Here is a 15,902-nt window from a genome sequence, read left to right on the forward strand (position 1 = left end):
TTTTGGGACCATCACCGGGTTAGCCACCCATGTTTGGTACTTGATTTCTCGGATGATTCCGGCGTGAAGAAGGTCTTGCACTTGCTCGTTCATGGCTTTTGTCTGTTCGGGACCCATTTTTCGCTTCTTTTGCACAATTGGGGTGATCAACGGATTTACCTTCAACTTGTGCTCTGAAATGTTCCGCGGGACACCTGTCATGTCCGCGGGTTGCCATGTGAAAATAACGATATTCTTTGTCAATAATTGTTTCAGAAACGTTCGGACGATTTCGGAGATAGCCGGACCAATTACTACGGTTTGGTCGGGAAATTTCTTGTTGAGGATCCACTTCTCCGGTTCAGTCCTCTGGTTTTGTTTGGAAACTTTGCTCGGCCTTGAAGTTTCAGTTGTGTAGCATTGTCGGTTAACACGGATTATTGCTACGCCAGTGCGGGTCGGGACCCCTACTGCTCCGTGAGCTGTGGACAAATGCGCATTGAAGTCACCAATTGCCTCCCGTCCGAGGATAATATCATGTTTGGACCTTGCCGAGAAAACTAAGAATTCAACCTCCTCGGTTCGTGAGTGAAGTCCGTCACTAAGTGTAACCGGGAAAGTAATGATACCCCGTGGGTGCATTATTTCCCCACCAAACCCAGAAACGGGTGCGTGAATAGGTCGCAATCGTTCTTTATCCTCTTCTTCAAGCTGTTCAAAGCATTGTTCATACATAATGTCGGACGTACTACCGGTGTCGAAGAACACATATTGCGACCGGTAGTGTCCGAACAAGGCAGTAATTATCAAAGGGTTTTTGTTACATGGTCCTCCTTTGATACAGGAAAAATGACTGGCTCATTTTTCCACTCTTTGTCCTCAAATTATTTTCTCTTCACGCTGGTCTGCTGGCCTCCGTGAATCATATGAACGTTCAGATCTTTTATTTGCCTTTTGGCCGGGCCCTGGTTGTCTTTTGCGGGAGGCTTACCAGCTCCTGGTCTTATATTCTTGATCAAATGGTTTAACTTCCCGTTTTTTACCGCTGCCTCTATTTCATTTCTTAAGGCCACACATTCGTTTGTGTTGTGCCCTATGTCATCATGGTACGTACAACGTTTATTACCGTCAAGGAATGATTTCCTCGGTAATGGTTGAGGCTTGAGGAAAATCAGATTCTCTGTCGTGAGGATTTCTGATGGAGATTTCGACAGCTGAGTCCAACTGCTATTGGAAGAACTTGCAGGAAAGTTACGTTTGTTCTTGTTTCTAATCAATGATCTCGCATCAAATTGCTTTGGTGCTTCTGTACTTGGTTGCAGTCTAGACCAAATTGGCCCCTTGGCCTGTCTATTTGGTCTTGGGGTTCGGAATTCGACTCTTGGCACTTGTTTTTGACTGCCGGATCCCAAGGTTTTCTCAGTTCTTGCAAATAGCTTGGCGGACGTCATGATTTCGTCCCAAGATTTAGGCATACCATCTCTTCCGGTTAGAGTACGAATCAGGGCATCACTATTTAGATTCTTTCAGAATGCTCCCCTCAGCATGTCTTCACTGACTCCGCCATTATTAAGGCTCTCATTATTGAAACGGGTAATGAAATCCTCAATGGATTCATTATTTCACCTTACTACATCAAGTATTTCAGACGGGTCACGAGTGTGTTTCTTTTGTTGGCTGAAGTGTTGGGAAAACATTGCTACGAAGTCTTTCCAACTCTTAAAGTGTCCGCAAGGCAATTTTTCAAACCATTCTCGCGCAGCTCCAGTAAATATCAATGCCAACATATGACACCAGTATGGAACAGTCCAACCACTGACTCCTCCGACCGCTTCGAACCTCAGCAAGTGATCACTGGTGTCCGTCATCCCGTTATATGTCCCAATGGATGTTGGTATTTTTGCGTTTATCGGTAACGGACCTGTCGCGATGGCCGGAATGAACTTGGATTTTTCTGCGAATGACTCCGGATGATATGGTTTGGAGAAATCATGTTCCGCGTTGCTGTAATACTCTGCGTGGCGAATAGCCAATTGCGGGTAACTAGCCTCTCCAAATGGAAGAAAACGGTTGTCTCCGCTGTAATAAATACCTCCCGGATGATATGTCGAGTCGTGTCCGTCTAGTTCTTCTTCGTGAGACGGTACTCGCATATTTATGCGTGGACGAGGACGCATCCTCGGGTTTTCCTTCTGGTATTGCTCTTCTGGGTGACTGTACTGAATATGACTTCCTCTTATCGGAGGAGAAATAGATCTCCTATGAGGATCATCATAGCTTAGGGCACGGGCGTGAAGTCGTTCATTCCATACCCTTCGTCCATATTCAGCAGCCAGACTCTCTTGTTGAATACGGAACCACTCATCTGGAGACAAGAGTTCCTCAGATCTGTGGCTTGTTGTATGAGTTTTCCTCTGGGCTGAGTCACCTGAATTTTCCTCGAGGTCCAATTCTAGGTGAGTCCGGCGACTTTCTTTCATAATTCGCCTAAGATCTCCCAAATTGGAGCCTCTATGAGCTGTAACCCCTCCTAGATCGTTGGGCGGGGTACCAGCTGGTGTTACTACATTTCTTGTACCCACTGGAGCAGCGTTTGCCAGTGGGGTAAGATGCCTTCGAGTTGATGAACCACCCAAAGTAAAACCTCCGGGTGTCACAACATCATCTTGCTCATCAAGAGTAAGATTCTGAGCGAACAATGACGTTGTTCTCTCACGTGTGTCTAGGTTAGTAACACGTGGGGTTTGTTCTGAGGTCCCCGTCGGCCCTTTAGGAATTTGATTCATATCGTAACTTCGAAAACAAAAATTGTTGTTCTAACAAAAAACACGGATGGCGCCAATGAAGAAACACGGATCTGCTCCTCGGGTATGGGTCCTAGATCTAATGAGTCAACAGGGTAGGATACGGTTAACTTCCAAACGATATGAACCCAATTGCCTAAAGTCCAATAACGAAACACCTGCAAAACAGACACCGTGAGCTCGTTACGGGAAGGACAAGAGGGGGGGTCTTCCCGTAACCACCCTCCGGCGTGAGAATAAGTACTGTTCTGTAGAAGATAAACACTTAAGTAAATTGAGAGAGTACCGTGGGAGTGAATGAATACCTTATGATGATTGAGAGGGTATTTATAGCCGAAGGGTGTGGGAAGGTAATTGGGCCAGCTGTCCTATAAGAAGATCCCTGCATAACCATCTGGACACGTGTCTGTATGTTATAGGTTCATCTTATACGTTGCATGTGCATGTACAACAACCTGGACACGTGTTACTTTATCATTGGTTAACGGGAGAATATTGGCCATGTGCACGGTTATAACGACCTTGCCAGATGTCACTGGTTAATTAGCCGAGATATCACGTATTGTTCAAGGAAGCATCTTGGCAAGTCTTCTAGAAGATAATCGGTTAATGACAGCTGTCCTGGAGCATTTACGTAGTGGTTATTTATGCGGAAGGATATTCCTTCTTGCGGATAACCTTTGAGGGTGCTATGATGCTTCCGCATGTGCTTTGAGGGTGTTTCTTCCTCTAATGATTATGCGGATGATTTATATGTACCGCGGGTGCCTTATGAGGGACTTCTGATTGACTCGCGGGTAGTCCTTAAGGGTATTTGGGTCTTTTTGACACCCTACCTCTATAATTAACAAAGTCAGCTAATTTTATATCAATGAAAACTTTTAATATGGAACAATTAGCTAAATTGTATGTAGACAAAGTCGTATAATTACATGGGGTTCCATTATCCATCTTGTCTGATCAGGATAGCTGTTTTACATCTCCATTTTGGAAAGGTTCCAAGTAGCCATGGGAACAAGGTTAAACTTGAGCACAACATACCATCCACAGACCGACGGTCAAAGTAAAAGGACCATACAAACATTGGAACACATGCTAAAGAGATGTGTAATAGATTTTGGTGGAAATTGGGATGACCATTTACCACTAATAGAATTCTCCTATAATAACAGTTATCATACAAGCATTAATGCTAGTCCATTTGAAGCACTTTATGGACGAAAGGGCAAAACCCCAGTGTGTTGGGCAGAAATATGAGGAAAACAATTATCAGGTCCTAAAATCATACAAGAAACTACTAACAAGATAATTCAAGTCAAGAAAAAATTAAAGACTGCATGATATCGTCAAAAGGTTATGCAGATCATCAACGATAAAGTGCTACTGAAAGTATCTCCATGGAAGGGAGAAATGTTGTAAAAGTAGGTTTACAAGACCGAGTATTCCCCGAGTACTCGCTACAAGGGATGCCACCTAAGGGAGTTTCTTTAACTCCGCCTAGTTACTAAGAATCAGTCAAAAGTAGTCAACCTCAGCCAGAATCACATCTAGTCGGTGAACTTGAGCCAATTTTGACTTAAAAAATTAAAACATAATTCATATTTGTATAAAAACCGAAGAACAAATATTATTTTTTAACTAATGATTATCAAATTTTAGAATAATTTATTATTTAAAAATGCATTTATCCTATTTATATTGATCTTCACCTATTTTGTTATAAATATTTATAAACTTACGATATTTGACAAATATATAATATCCAAAAAATAATTTTATTTATATTTTTCATGTCTGAGTACTCCTCGAGTACTCCGGGTACACACAACTCCCAGTCGACTGCCTAGGGTCTGCATAGCGAATTTTGGAACCATGGAAGGGAGTAATTTTATTTGGCAAAAGAGGAAAGTTGATTCCAAGGTTTGTTGGACCATTCCAAATTATTATACGAATTGGACCAATAGCGTATCAGCTAGAGTTACCATAAGAAATGGCAGGTATACATGATGTATTTCATGTAAGCAACTTAAGGAAATGCATAGTTGATGAATCACTAAAAGTACCCCTTCAAGATATAAAGGTAAACGAAAAGTTGAAATTTATTGAGACTTTACAAGTTGAAGATAGAAAAATCAAGAATCTCAAACACAAAAGAATTGTTTTAGTCCAAGTATGGTGGGATTCAAGGCGTGGACCAGAATATACTTGGGAACTGGAATCGGAAATGAAAAGAAAGTATCCACACTTATTCCAGTAGATCTAGAGGAAGAGATTCAGAATAAGGAGGGGAGACTATAACAACCCGTAAAATAAGTAAAAGGAAAAGTGAAGAGAATAAAACAAGTAAATTCCATCCCACATTGATAGAGAAAAGAAAATGAAATCCTTCTACCTTGGTATAAATAAGAAAGTGAGTTTTTATCCCATATCGCTAAATTATAAAACTAGTAAGCTCTTTATAAGAAGGCTAGCTTATATGTAATATTCTTATAAGATAAATCACACCCAGTGGTTCTAGAAGAGGATGCGAAGCATCCGACGCGCATGGGCTCGGGCGATAGTCGCAATGTAGCACTTTGATGACGCACTTTGCACTTCGTCCTCTTGAGAGCCGCCTTATTTTTTTTTTTGAAAAATTAAGATTTTTTAATATCCTCCCATCGCGCTACGCAACGGATTTTATAAGCCACATCACGATACACGAAGGCTTATAATTATCTTATAAATCTTATTTTTCATCGTGCTACGTGATGAGCTCCCAATGGACCCATAACGATACGCGACATGGAGGCTACGCAACCATGACACGTTGCCTGCCACGCGGCGTGCCACGTTGCTTAGCTAGGGCTGACTCAGCAAAGCTATGCGTCTCATCGTGATACGCTATGTAAGTCCATCGCGATACGCGACCGACCATGAAATAAGCTATAAAAGGGGGCAAAATCAGCCTTCAATCTTCGTTCACAATTCACATATTTCTCTTTCAATTTTCTTATATTAAGAAGTTGGTATAATACCTGAGTAGTCGTAACGATACCCTCTCCGAATGAAGAAACTTTTTATACACGAATCCGAAAGCTCTGTCTGTACAAGGTAAGACATTGTGCCATAGTATAAAGTTTCTAATCTCATGATTATCGTTGTAACATTTATACTAATTTAGATACGCTACATTATGTTTAATCTAGGTGCTTATTACTAGGAAGCTCTTTAATTATAAACTTGCTAGGTGAGACATTCAATTTTTTTATACAAATCATATTTGCGTGAGACAACTGGTTGTCCAAAACTCTAATGATGATTTTTGATCCTAATTAACTCATGACAAATAATCTAAATGCTTTCAATATATTTTCAGAGTGTTTTAAGTACATTACATAGACTTACGAGATGGTTACTATGGTTATTGTGGGGGCTTTTGTATATAAGGCTTGCCAACTGGACTATTACACGTTAGTTGTTGGACAAGTGTTAGCCAATAAGTAAATGGCCACAGTCACAGATACGGTCGAGTGACAAGTGACTTTTGGTAATTTGTAAGCAGGAATATGTAAAAACATCTTAATATTGTAACTCTAAAATGTATCATTTATAAATGAATGTACTCACCAGTATTTCTTGCTGATCAAACATTTTTAAACATGTTTTAGATGATTTGTTAGAGACAAAGGAATGATGCATGCTGGCTCCCAGCTTAAATAAACGGCTTGTAACAAGAACCAAGAAACGTGTTTCGTAAATTAGGGTTTATCCCTATAAACTTATGTTTGTATAAATACATGGTTTTATTACCAGTTTTTGAGACAACTGGTTTTCTAAAATTGTCATGATGATTTTTAAACCTATTAAACTCAAGAAAAATAATCTAAATGCTTTTAAAATGTTTTCAAAGTGTTTTAAGTACATGATATACATGTATTTATACATCTCGGATCCCTTGTAAAGTTGTGTTTATTTAATGTTTCTAGTTCGTTTTAGTTCTTGTTTTGTTTATCTTTTATTATTTAGGTTTTGAGTCAAGTATTATATGTTTTTCATGTTTTATTTCTTTTGGTGTCTTGCATGTTAAACTTAATTCTTTCTATCTTTTCATGCAAAGTTTTAAGTTCGTTTTGTTCATCATTAGCTACATGATTAGTACACTTAGAGTTTTGATTTGTTTTCATGTAGATGGTGGCTTGGTGGTCAAGGGAAAGAAGGTCTAGAAGGTTCTTATCGTAGCTTGGAGTTCAAGAAAGAATTACACACGATTTAGCGACGATTAAGCAAGAAATAACAAAAAAATCCGTAACCCCCTCCAAGATGGCGCCGCGCCGCGCTAAGGCAAATGCCCAGGATGCCTTCGCAGGGCGCAAAGGCCTTCTGGTCAGCCAATTTTGCAAGCCCAAGCCCGGTTATCGCTTATATAAACATCTCTTGCATTCTCAGCCTATCCAAAGCTTATTGGCAGCCGATTTCAAGAGCTTTTCCAAGGTTTTGAAGGTGATTTGAAGCTAGGAACTAAGGAGGATCGAGAGAGCTTTCGTACAAGTGTTCGAGGATCAATCGCAAAGGGTTTTATCGCTCTAACTTTCGTTCCTTGTTCATTATTTTTGATGTCTTTCCTCTTTGTTTTTAAGACTTGTTTAGGATTGTTTTTAATGATGATTCAAGGCTAGACTTCATGTCTACCTAGGTTTGATGAACATGTTTTTGACGTGATTCTTGATTTGGACAATTATTTGATTATGGTTTCGTTTTATTAATAGTAAAAGACTTGGTTTTGTTTTCATGATGCGTGTAAGTATTTATTATCTTGATTGATTGTTAACTATTGCTTCACATGGATCTTGTTTTCTATTGATTGTGTTCTTTAGATCTTAGGTTTCATGTTTAATCTTTACTTGGTGTTTTGATTATTTTGGTTGAATAGGCCTATTAGATCATAGAAGCTTGTTGATAGTTGGTTAGGGTTTTAAATGTTTTGCTAAATTCGGTGAGGAGTTGTTCATGTGTCTTGGTCAATTGCATGCTAGGATAGTTAGTGAAAATATTCTTGCTTAGTGTGTTGATCCATGTTCATGATGTCATGTTAGCTTATCACGTTATCTAGTGTTTACTGTTTCCTAAGATTGCTTGCTTTAGATACTATTAATTAAACCTAATTGATGACTTTGTGGAAATCCATAATACTGATTGCTTAATAATCTAATAATTGTTCTTTGGGATTTCATTTGATTCAGTCAAGGGTCCTTAGGGTTTTGTTAGATGAATACGTTTAGAAATCAGTTTCCATAATCATGTTATTTGTCCATTGCTTGATGATTGTTGATACATGGGATTCTTACCTAGGTAGATTCCTTCTCTGATTGGTTTCGATCTTGTGTTTAGTTGCTTATTTATCGTTTGCTTGCTTATTTATTTTCTTAGTTTAATATTAGTTTAAAATCCCCCTTAAAACATTAATAATAAATAGTTGTGTCGTAAGTCGAGTCTAATTAGTTAATTAACGTAATTTATAGAGTCCTGTGGGTTCGATATTCCGGACATACTTAGCTTAGTACAATTGACCGGTTCACTTGCCGGTGTTTTGTTTAGTTGAGTCTTAGGTCTAGTTGTTATTACTTGTTTAATTTAGTTAATAGTTAATTGACTGTTTTGAGCACATCAAGTTTTTGGCGCCGTTGCCGGGGACTCTTGGAGATTGCGTTATTAGTTTTGATTGGAGTTATCTGCTACATCCGTGCTATTTGTTTTATTTGTGTTTGAGTTGTAGGAGTCTAATTTAAGTTTTAGTCTATTTTAGTTTATTTTTAAGTGTTCGAGTTTACTCAGTTGGTCTTTTGCGTTTTCAGGTTTATGCCACATCTTCGTTCGCAAGGACCACCGCTGGATAATCTTGGAGCTTCTTCGTTGAAGACCGAGGCTAGTTCGTCAGTATAAAAACAACTGTCAGAACCCGCATCTACACCAAAGTCGTCACCGCATAGTTCACCACAAGAAAGTCCTAGAGTCCAACCACAAGTTCAAATGGCCGACAATAGGACAATTGCTGCTCAAGCCTTCGATGGCTTAACCGGAAACCAATCATGCATTGTCGTTCCCGCGATCGAAAATCCTAACTCGTGGTAGATCCCGTCATACGTCATGAACAACATCGTTCAAACCAATCAATTTACTGGGCGTGATGACGAGGATGCACCGGCTCACATTAACCGACTTTACCGCGTTCTTAAAACATTTAATTTACAAGGTGCTACCGAAGATGCTATTTTCTTACATTTATTTCCGTTTTCACTTGCAGGTAAAGCAGCCACTTGGCTTGACACTCAGCTGCCCGATACGTTCACTACGTGGGAAGAACTACGTTCGGCATTTATCAAGAGTTACATCCCACTGGCTAAAGCGGCTATTCTTCACGATCAAATTCACTCGTTTCACATGGAGCCGGATGAACAATATTGTCATGCTTGGGAGCGTTTTCAGAGCTTGTTGTCTCGATGCTCACAGAATGGTCTCACACCATGGGCTCTCGTGGAGAAGTTTTACAATGGGTTGAACTACGAAACCCAAGTTCGGTTCGACACGGCCGCGGGAGGAAGTCTACTGGCTAGGAAGAATGTCGCCGAATGCAACGAGATGTTTGAGAGCTTCGCTCAATCGGACCTTGCCAAAGTGCCACATCGCGGGAATTCCACTCCCGTTAGCAGTACATCCTCATCTGCTCGAGGTGTACACCAGGTTAATATGGATACTAGTGTGGCTGCTTCTTTAGAATCACTAACTCGAGAGGTTAAGGAGCTGAAGGCCAAGGTGGACAGGTGTGAGTTTTGTTGAGGTGGACATGGTACGTTGGAGTGCCCGGTGATGAATCAACAGGTCGATTTTGTCGCTGGTCAGAATAGGTTTCCCAACAATTACAGCAACAATAATCAGGATTGGAAAACCTACAGAAACCCGAATCAGAATAATTCCAACTAGCGTCCGTCAGGCGCACCACCCGGATTTCAAAATTCTTATGCTTTAGGACAAGTTCAGTATTTTAATGATAATAATACTAATAATACTAATGTTCAAAATAATGTGAAGGATTCAAACGGTGGAATTGGGCGTTTGGAAGAGATGATGAAGCTAATCTTGGAGAGAGATCAAGCAACATAGAAAAAGTTCGCCGAGCATGACTTACTCTTCAAAAACCAACAATCTTCTATTCTCGATATTCAAAGGACTGTTGGTGACATTGCTCGTCTTTTAGAAGAAAGGCCCCCAGGTCAGTTTTCGGGTATTCCTCAAACTAATCCGGCTGATCAATTGAAAGCCATCTCCACTCGTAGTGGTAGGGTTTTCGGTCCGTAGGTAGTTAGTAGAGAAGTTGAGAAAGATGGGGAAGATGAGTTGATAGATGAAGAGATAGAAATGGAGGCTCCGGGTAAGTCACAAAGTACAACACCAATTATAGAGCCGCAAGTTGAGAAAAACACTGAGAAGAAGCCGGTTGGAACCCGGCCACCACCACACATCATTAACCCTGCCTATGTCCCGCATCCCGCTCGTCTAAAACATCAACAATATACGAAAGATTACGGGCATTTTCTGAATATATTTAGCCAATTAAATGTCAACCTCCCGTTCGTCGAAGTCCTCCAGCATATGCCTAAATACGCCAAATTTTTGAAAGATCTTCTTAAAAGGAAGGATAAGTTGGAGGAGTTTTCGACTGTACCGTTGAATGGAGAGTGTTCTACAGTAGTTTTAAATAAAGTACCGGAAAAATTACCCGACCCCGGCATTTTTACCATTCCATGTCTTTTCGGAAGTGATACGACGTGTCAAACATTGGCTGATCTTGGAGCTAGTATAAACCTCATGCCGTATTCTTTATATGAAAAGCTAGGCCTACGGGAGCTCACCCCTACTCTATGACGTTGTCTTTAGCCGATCGTTCCGTTAAGTATCCGAGGGGTGTCGTGGAGAATTTGCTCGTTAAGGTAGATAATTTGGTTTTTCCCACAGATTTTGTTGTTTTAGATATGGAGGCCGACGAGAGAGTTCCTATCATTTTGGGTCGTCCATTCTTACGTACAGCTAGGGCAATCATCGATGTGTTTGAAGGCAAGATAACTCTTAGAGCCGGTGATGATAGTGCCACTTATTTGGCTAAGTCCATGAGACATCCGAGTGGTCAAGACGGTCTCATTGATCCATGTCACCCGGTTTACTTGATAGAATCATTTATCTCGGGCATGGATCCAAGTATTGACGAGTCCCGTTCGGTGAGTTTAAGTGTGGGGAAGGATCGAAAGGTTTCGAGTTCTCGGGTAATGGTAAAGTGTGTTGGAGAAAGAGGTGGAGGAAAGCGTAAGTTTGAAAAGGTTCGTGGAGTTAGAAAGAAGAAGACCAAGATTGATGAATGGTCGGATCGTGATTCGATATTTTTGAGGGAATTGGAGTTTTACCGAGGTGGAGGAAGCTCCACTCGGTCCGCCACGTGATTCGTATAACGTGGGTTCTTGAGTGAAAACTCAAGTGTAGAGTTTGTATATTTTTTTTTATTTTTATTTTTATTTTCTTTTTCTTTGACTCATTAACGTAGTTTTTTTGTAGTTCAACTTTGTTTTATGTTTTTGAGTTTTGCGAGTTTGAAGATTGAGCGAGCTAGAGAGAAGATCCCCAAGAAAGAATTTATTGAAAATGAACAAGTGTAGGGATGGAGTTTCATTAGAGCCGTATACTTTATGTTTATTTATTTGCTCCTGATTATTATATTTTATATATTTATTGGTGAAAGCACTTTAATTGCATAATATCTATCAGTTTGATAAGATATATTTCTAGATATTGTTTGTTGAATTTTTACCGCTTACGTTCGTGAGAGAATGAGTTACCATTTGCTGAGCACGTTCGTAGTGGGAGGGCATTCATGGAAAGAAGACTTTACCATCATGTTTCATTCGCATATTACCAGCTAAGTTTTTTCCATTATCTAGCTTGTTAACTTTTTATTATTATTTTTCTTTTGTTTTGTTTTTTTTTTTTTTTGTCTTTTTTTAGGTTTTAGTTTTTTGTAGTCCGACTTTATTTTAATTTTATTTTTATTTTAAGTCGTCATTATCCTTGCATTGAGGAAAATGCAAAATTTAAGTGTGAGGATAGGATATTTGAGTCATAGTTTAAATTGAGTTTATGTTTAAAAACAATTAAAAAAATTAATAAAAAGAAAATGTTTTTGAAAAAATGGTTTTAAAAAAATGTCCCTTGAATATAGTTTTTGCGTTAAAGTGGGAGATGATGATATTTATCGGAAATTGGTTTTTCAAACTACTAATAATATGAGATAAATAAAAGAAAGCGCATTTAACTCGGGATGTGTCGGTAGGCTCAGCCTTGAAAATGAAAGGGCAAATTTGATAAAATGGGTCGGATATCTCTTGTGGGTAAAGCGTTTTGTCCGTAGAAAATAAGTAATGAAAGGTCAGCCATACTCAAGCCTCAATTATTGGTATAAAAATGTGGAAATATCAAAAAGTTTGAAATGTTTTAAAAAAATTGAATACGTTATCATATGATGCTTGGGTAGGTTTAACGTTAGAGTATGCCGTGTAGCCTGTGATATAAATCTTAAACTGCTAGCTTTAGTGTTTTACACATCATTGGCGTATGGTTTTATAACCTTAAATCTTGTATTGATGGGATGCCCCGGGTACGGAGACCATGGGTCTGTATGCCGATTATTCATCTGGGTATTCACAATTCCAAATGGGGTTGTGAATATTTAAAATAAAGCTAAAAAAAGAGCAAACCCGCAGATTTCTGCCACATAAGTCTTTAAACATGATCACAAAAAGTACAAAAGTACAAATGCATTACAGACTTGATCATCCACGCTGTTAGCCATGTGGGGTCCCCTTGCTCGCGTCTCATTACCATTAAGAAACGAACCACAAGGGACACGCTACATGTAAGCCCTACAGATGAAATTTTGCATACTCACCTATGGTAATGGTTCGGTGTATTGCTTGATAACGGGGGTATGTCATGTTGTGGGGAACAGTAGCTATTAATTAATTGAACCTTAATCATATCTAATGGCTGCTTGGTAGACTTTGATGCTTAAGCTTAGGTGGATAAACAATACCCTTAATCGTCTTAACTATTCATAAAAAAATAGGGCAACAAAAGTTTTAAATCTGCTAATTTTGAGGTTTAAGTCAAGTTGGGGTGGTCTTGTCCGGTAAAAGCTGAAAATAAGCCGGTCTTAACTGTGTAAACCACTGAGTAAAAAATTGTCGGATCATATTTGTCCCGGTTAAAGATTAAGGCATGGGTTTAAGTGGACAACAATATCGGTGATCGCAGTTTTTTCGTTTTTCTGAGCTTTAAAAAATTAACCTACATGTTTGTTAGGCTGTAATTTTCCGATTCTGATCCAACTACATCAGACTTTTTTAGGGACGAAAAAAGAGTAAGTGTGGGGATATTTGATATACATGTATTTATACATCACGGATCCCTTGTAAAGTTGTGTTTATTAAATGTTTCGAGTTCGTTTTAGTTCGTGTTTTGGTTTATCTTTTATTATTTAGGTTTTGAGTCAAGTATTATATGTTTTTCATGTTTTATATCTTTTGGTGTCTTGTATGTTAAACTTAATTCTTTCTATCTTTTCATGCAAAGTTTTAAGTTCGTTTTGTTCATCATTAGCTACATGATTAGTACACTTAGAGTTTTGATTTGTTTTCATGTAGATGGTGGCTTGGTGGTCAAGGGAAAGAAGGTCTAGAAGGTTCTTATCGTAGCTTGGAGTTCAAGAAAGAATTACACACGATTTAGCGACTATTAAGCAACAAATAACAAAAAAATCCGTAACCCCCTCCAAGATGGCGCCGCGCCGCGCTAAGGCAAATGCCCAGGATGCCTTCGCGGGGCGCAAAGGCCTTCTGGTCAGCCAATTTTGCAAGCCCAAGCCCGGTTATCGCTTATATAAACATCTCTTGCATTCTCAGCTGATCCGAAGCTTATTGGCAGCCGATTTCAAGAGCTTTTCCAAGGTTTTGAAGGTGATTTGAAACTAGGAACTAAGGAGGATCGAGAGAGCTTTCGTACAAGTGTTCGAGGATCAATCGCAAAGGGTTTTATCGCTCTAACTTTCGTTCCTTGTTCATTATTTTTGATGTCTTTCCTCTTTGTTTTTAAGACTTGTTTAGGATTGTTTTTAATGATGATTCTAGGCTAGACTTCATGTCTACCCAGGTTTGATGAACATGTTTTTGACTTGATTCTTGCTTTGGACAATTATTTGATTATGGTTTCGTTTTATTAATAGTAAAAGACTTGGTTTTGTTTTCATGATGCGTATAAGTATTTATTATCTTGATTGGTTGTTAACTATTGCTTCACATGGATCTTGTTTTCTATTGATTATGTTCTTTAGATCTTAGGGTTCATGTTTAATCTTTACTTGGTGTTTTGATTATTATGGTTGAATAGGCCTATTAGATCATAGAAGCTTGTTGATGGTTGGTTAGGGTTTTAAATGTTTTGCTAAATTCCAATAGCTGTAAGGTGAGGAGTTGTTCATGTGTCTTGGTCAATTGCATGTTAGGATGGTTAGTGACAATATTCTTGCTTATTGTGTTGATCCATGTTCATGATGTCATGTTAGCTTATCACGTTATCTAGAGTTTAGTGTTTCGTAAGATTGCTTGCTTTAGATACTATTAATTAACCTTAATTGATGACTTTGCGGAAATCAATAATACTGATTGCTTAATAATCTAATAATTGTTCTTTGGGATTTCGTTTGATTCAGTCAAGGGTCCTTAGGGTTTTGTTAGATGAATACGTTTAGAAATCAGTTTCCATAATCATGTATTTGTCCATTGCTTGATTATTGTTGATACATGGGATTCTTACCTAGGTAGATTCCTTCTCTGATTGGTTTCAATCTTGTGTTTAGTTGCTTATTTATCGTTTGCTTGCTTATTTATTTTATTAGTTTAATATTAGTTTAAAATCCCCCTTAAAACATTAATAATAAATAGTCGTGTCGTAAGTCGAGTCTAATTAGTTAATTAACGTAATTTATAGAGTCCTGTGGGTTCGATATTCCGGACATACTTAGCTTAGTACAATTGACCGGTTCACTTGCCGGTGTTTTGTTTAGTTGAGTCTTAGGTCTAGTTTTTATTACTTGTTTAATTTAGTTAATAGTTAATTGACTGTTTTGAGCACATCAGTACATTATAGTGATTAAGTCTCTATAGACTTACGGGATGGTTACTACTGGTATTGTGGGGCTTTGTACACAAGGCTTGCCTACTGGGCTATTACACGTTACTTATTGGACACATGTTAGCCAATAAGTAATATGACCTCAGTCACAGATACGATCGAGTGATAAGTGCCTTTCGTTAATTCGTAAGTTGGCAGATGTAAAAACATATTAATACTGTAACTGTAAAATGAAAATGTACTCACAAATATTTCCTGTTGATCAAATATGTTTTAACATGTTTCATGTGATTTGTTAGAGACAAGGAATGATGCATGCGGGCTTCCAGTTTAAATAAGTGGTATGTCACAAGAATAAAGAAACATGTTTTGTAAATTAGGTTTTTCCCTTTAAAACTTATGTTTGTATAAATACAGGGTTTTATTACCCGTTTATGAAATAAGAATAATGGTGTTTTTATAACCATGTTCATTTTTCCTAACTACGGTCCTGATGAAATATTCCACTGCAAATTAGATTAATAAACACCGAACCCACCACTCGATGTTCACGGCTTCCCTCCCAGAGTATGTTGGTCGAGGGTCGTGACAAATTATGTATCCTATTGAGATTTTTATACCCAACACAAATCGTTGAAATGTAACAGTGATTAATAGTTTGAAATTTGTAATCTTTAAAAAAGTTATCATCAACAAACTTATAAAACGAGTCATAAATATGCAAACTAGTATGGAAAATATATATAAAAATGAACCAAGGAAATAGACTACAATATCATTTCTCGACTGGAATACATACAAGGGAATATATAGTAATTAAAGGAAATTAATTTGATGGTGAAGGTGATTATCAAGCAATTGAAATTTTTTTAGATTAAAGAGTGAAACAAGGAAACGGCTGGAGTTATA

This window comes from Bidens hawaiensis, unplaced genomic scaffold (assembly GCF_021521415.1).
Source record: "Bidens hawaiensis isolate Kalapana, Puna unplaced genomic scaffold, B.hawaiensis_p1.1 tig00008481_1, whole genome shotgun sequence".
Lineage (NCBI taxonomy): Eukaryota > Viridiplantae > Streptophyta > Magnoliopsida > Asterales > Asteraceae > Bidens > Bidens hawaiensis.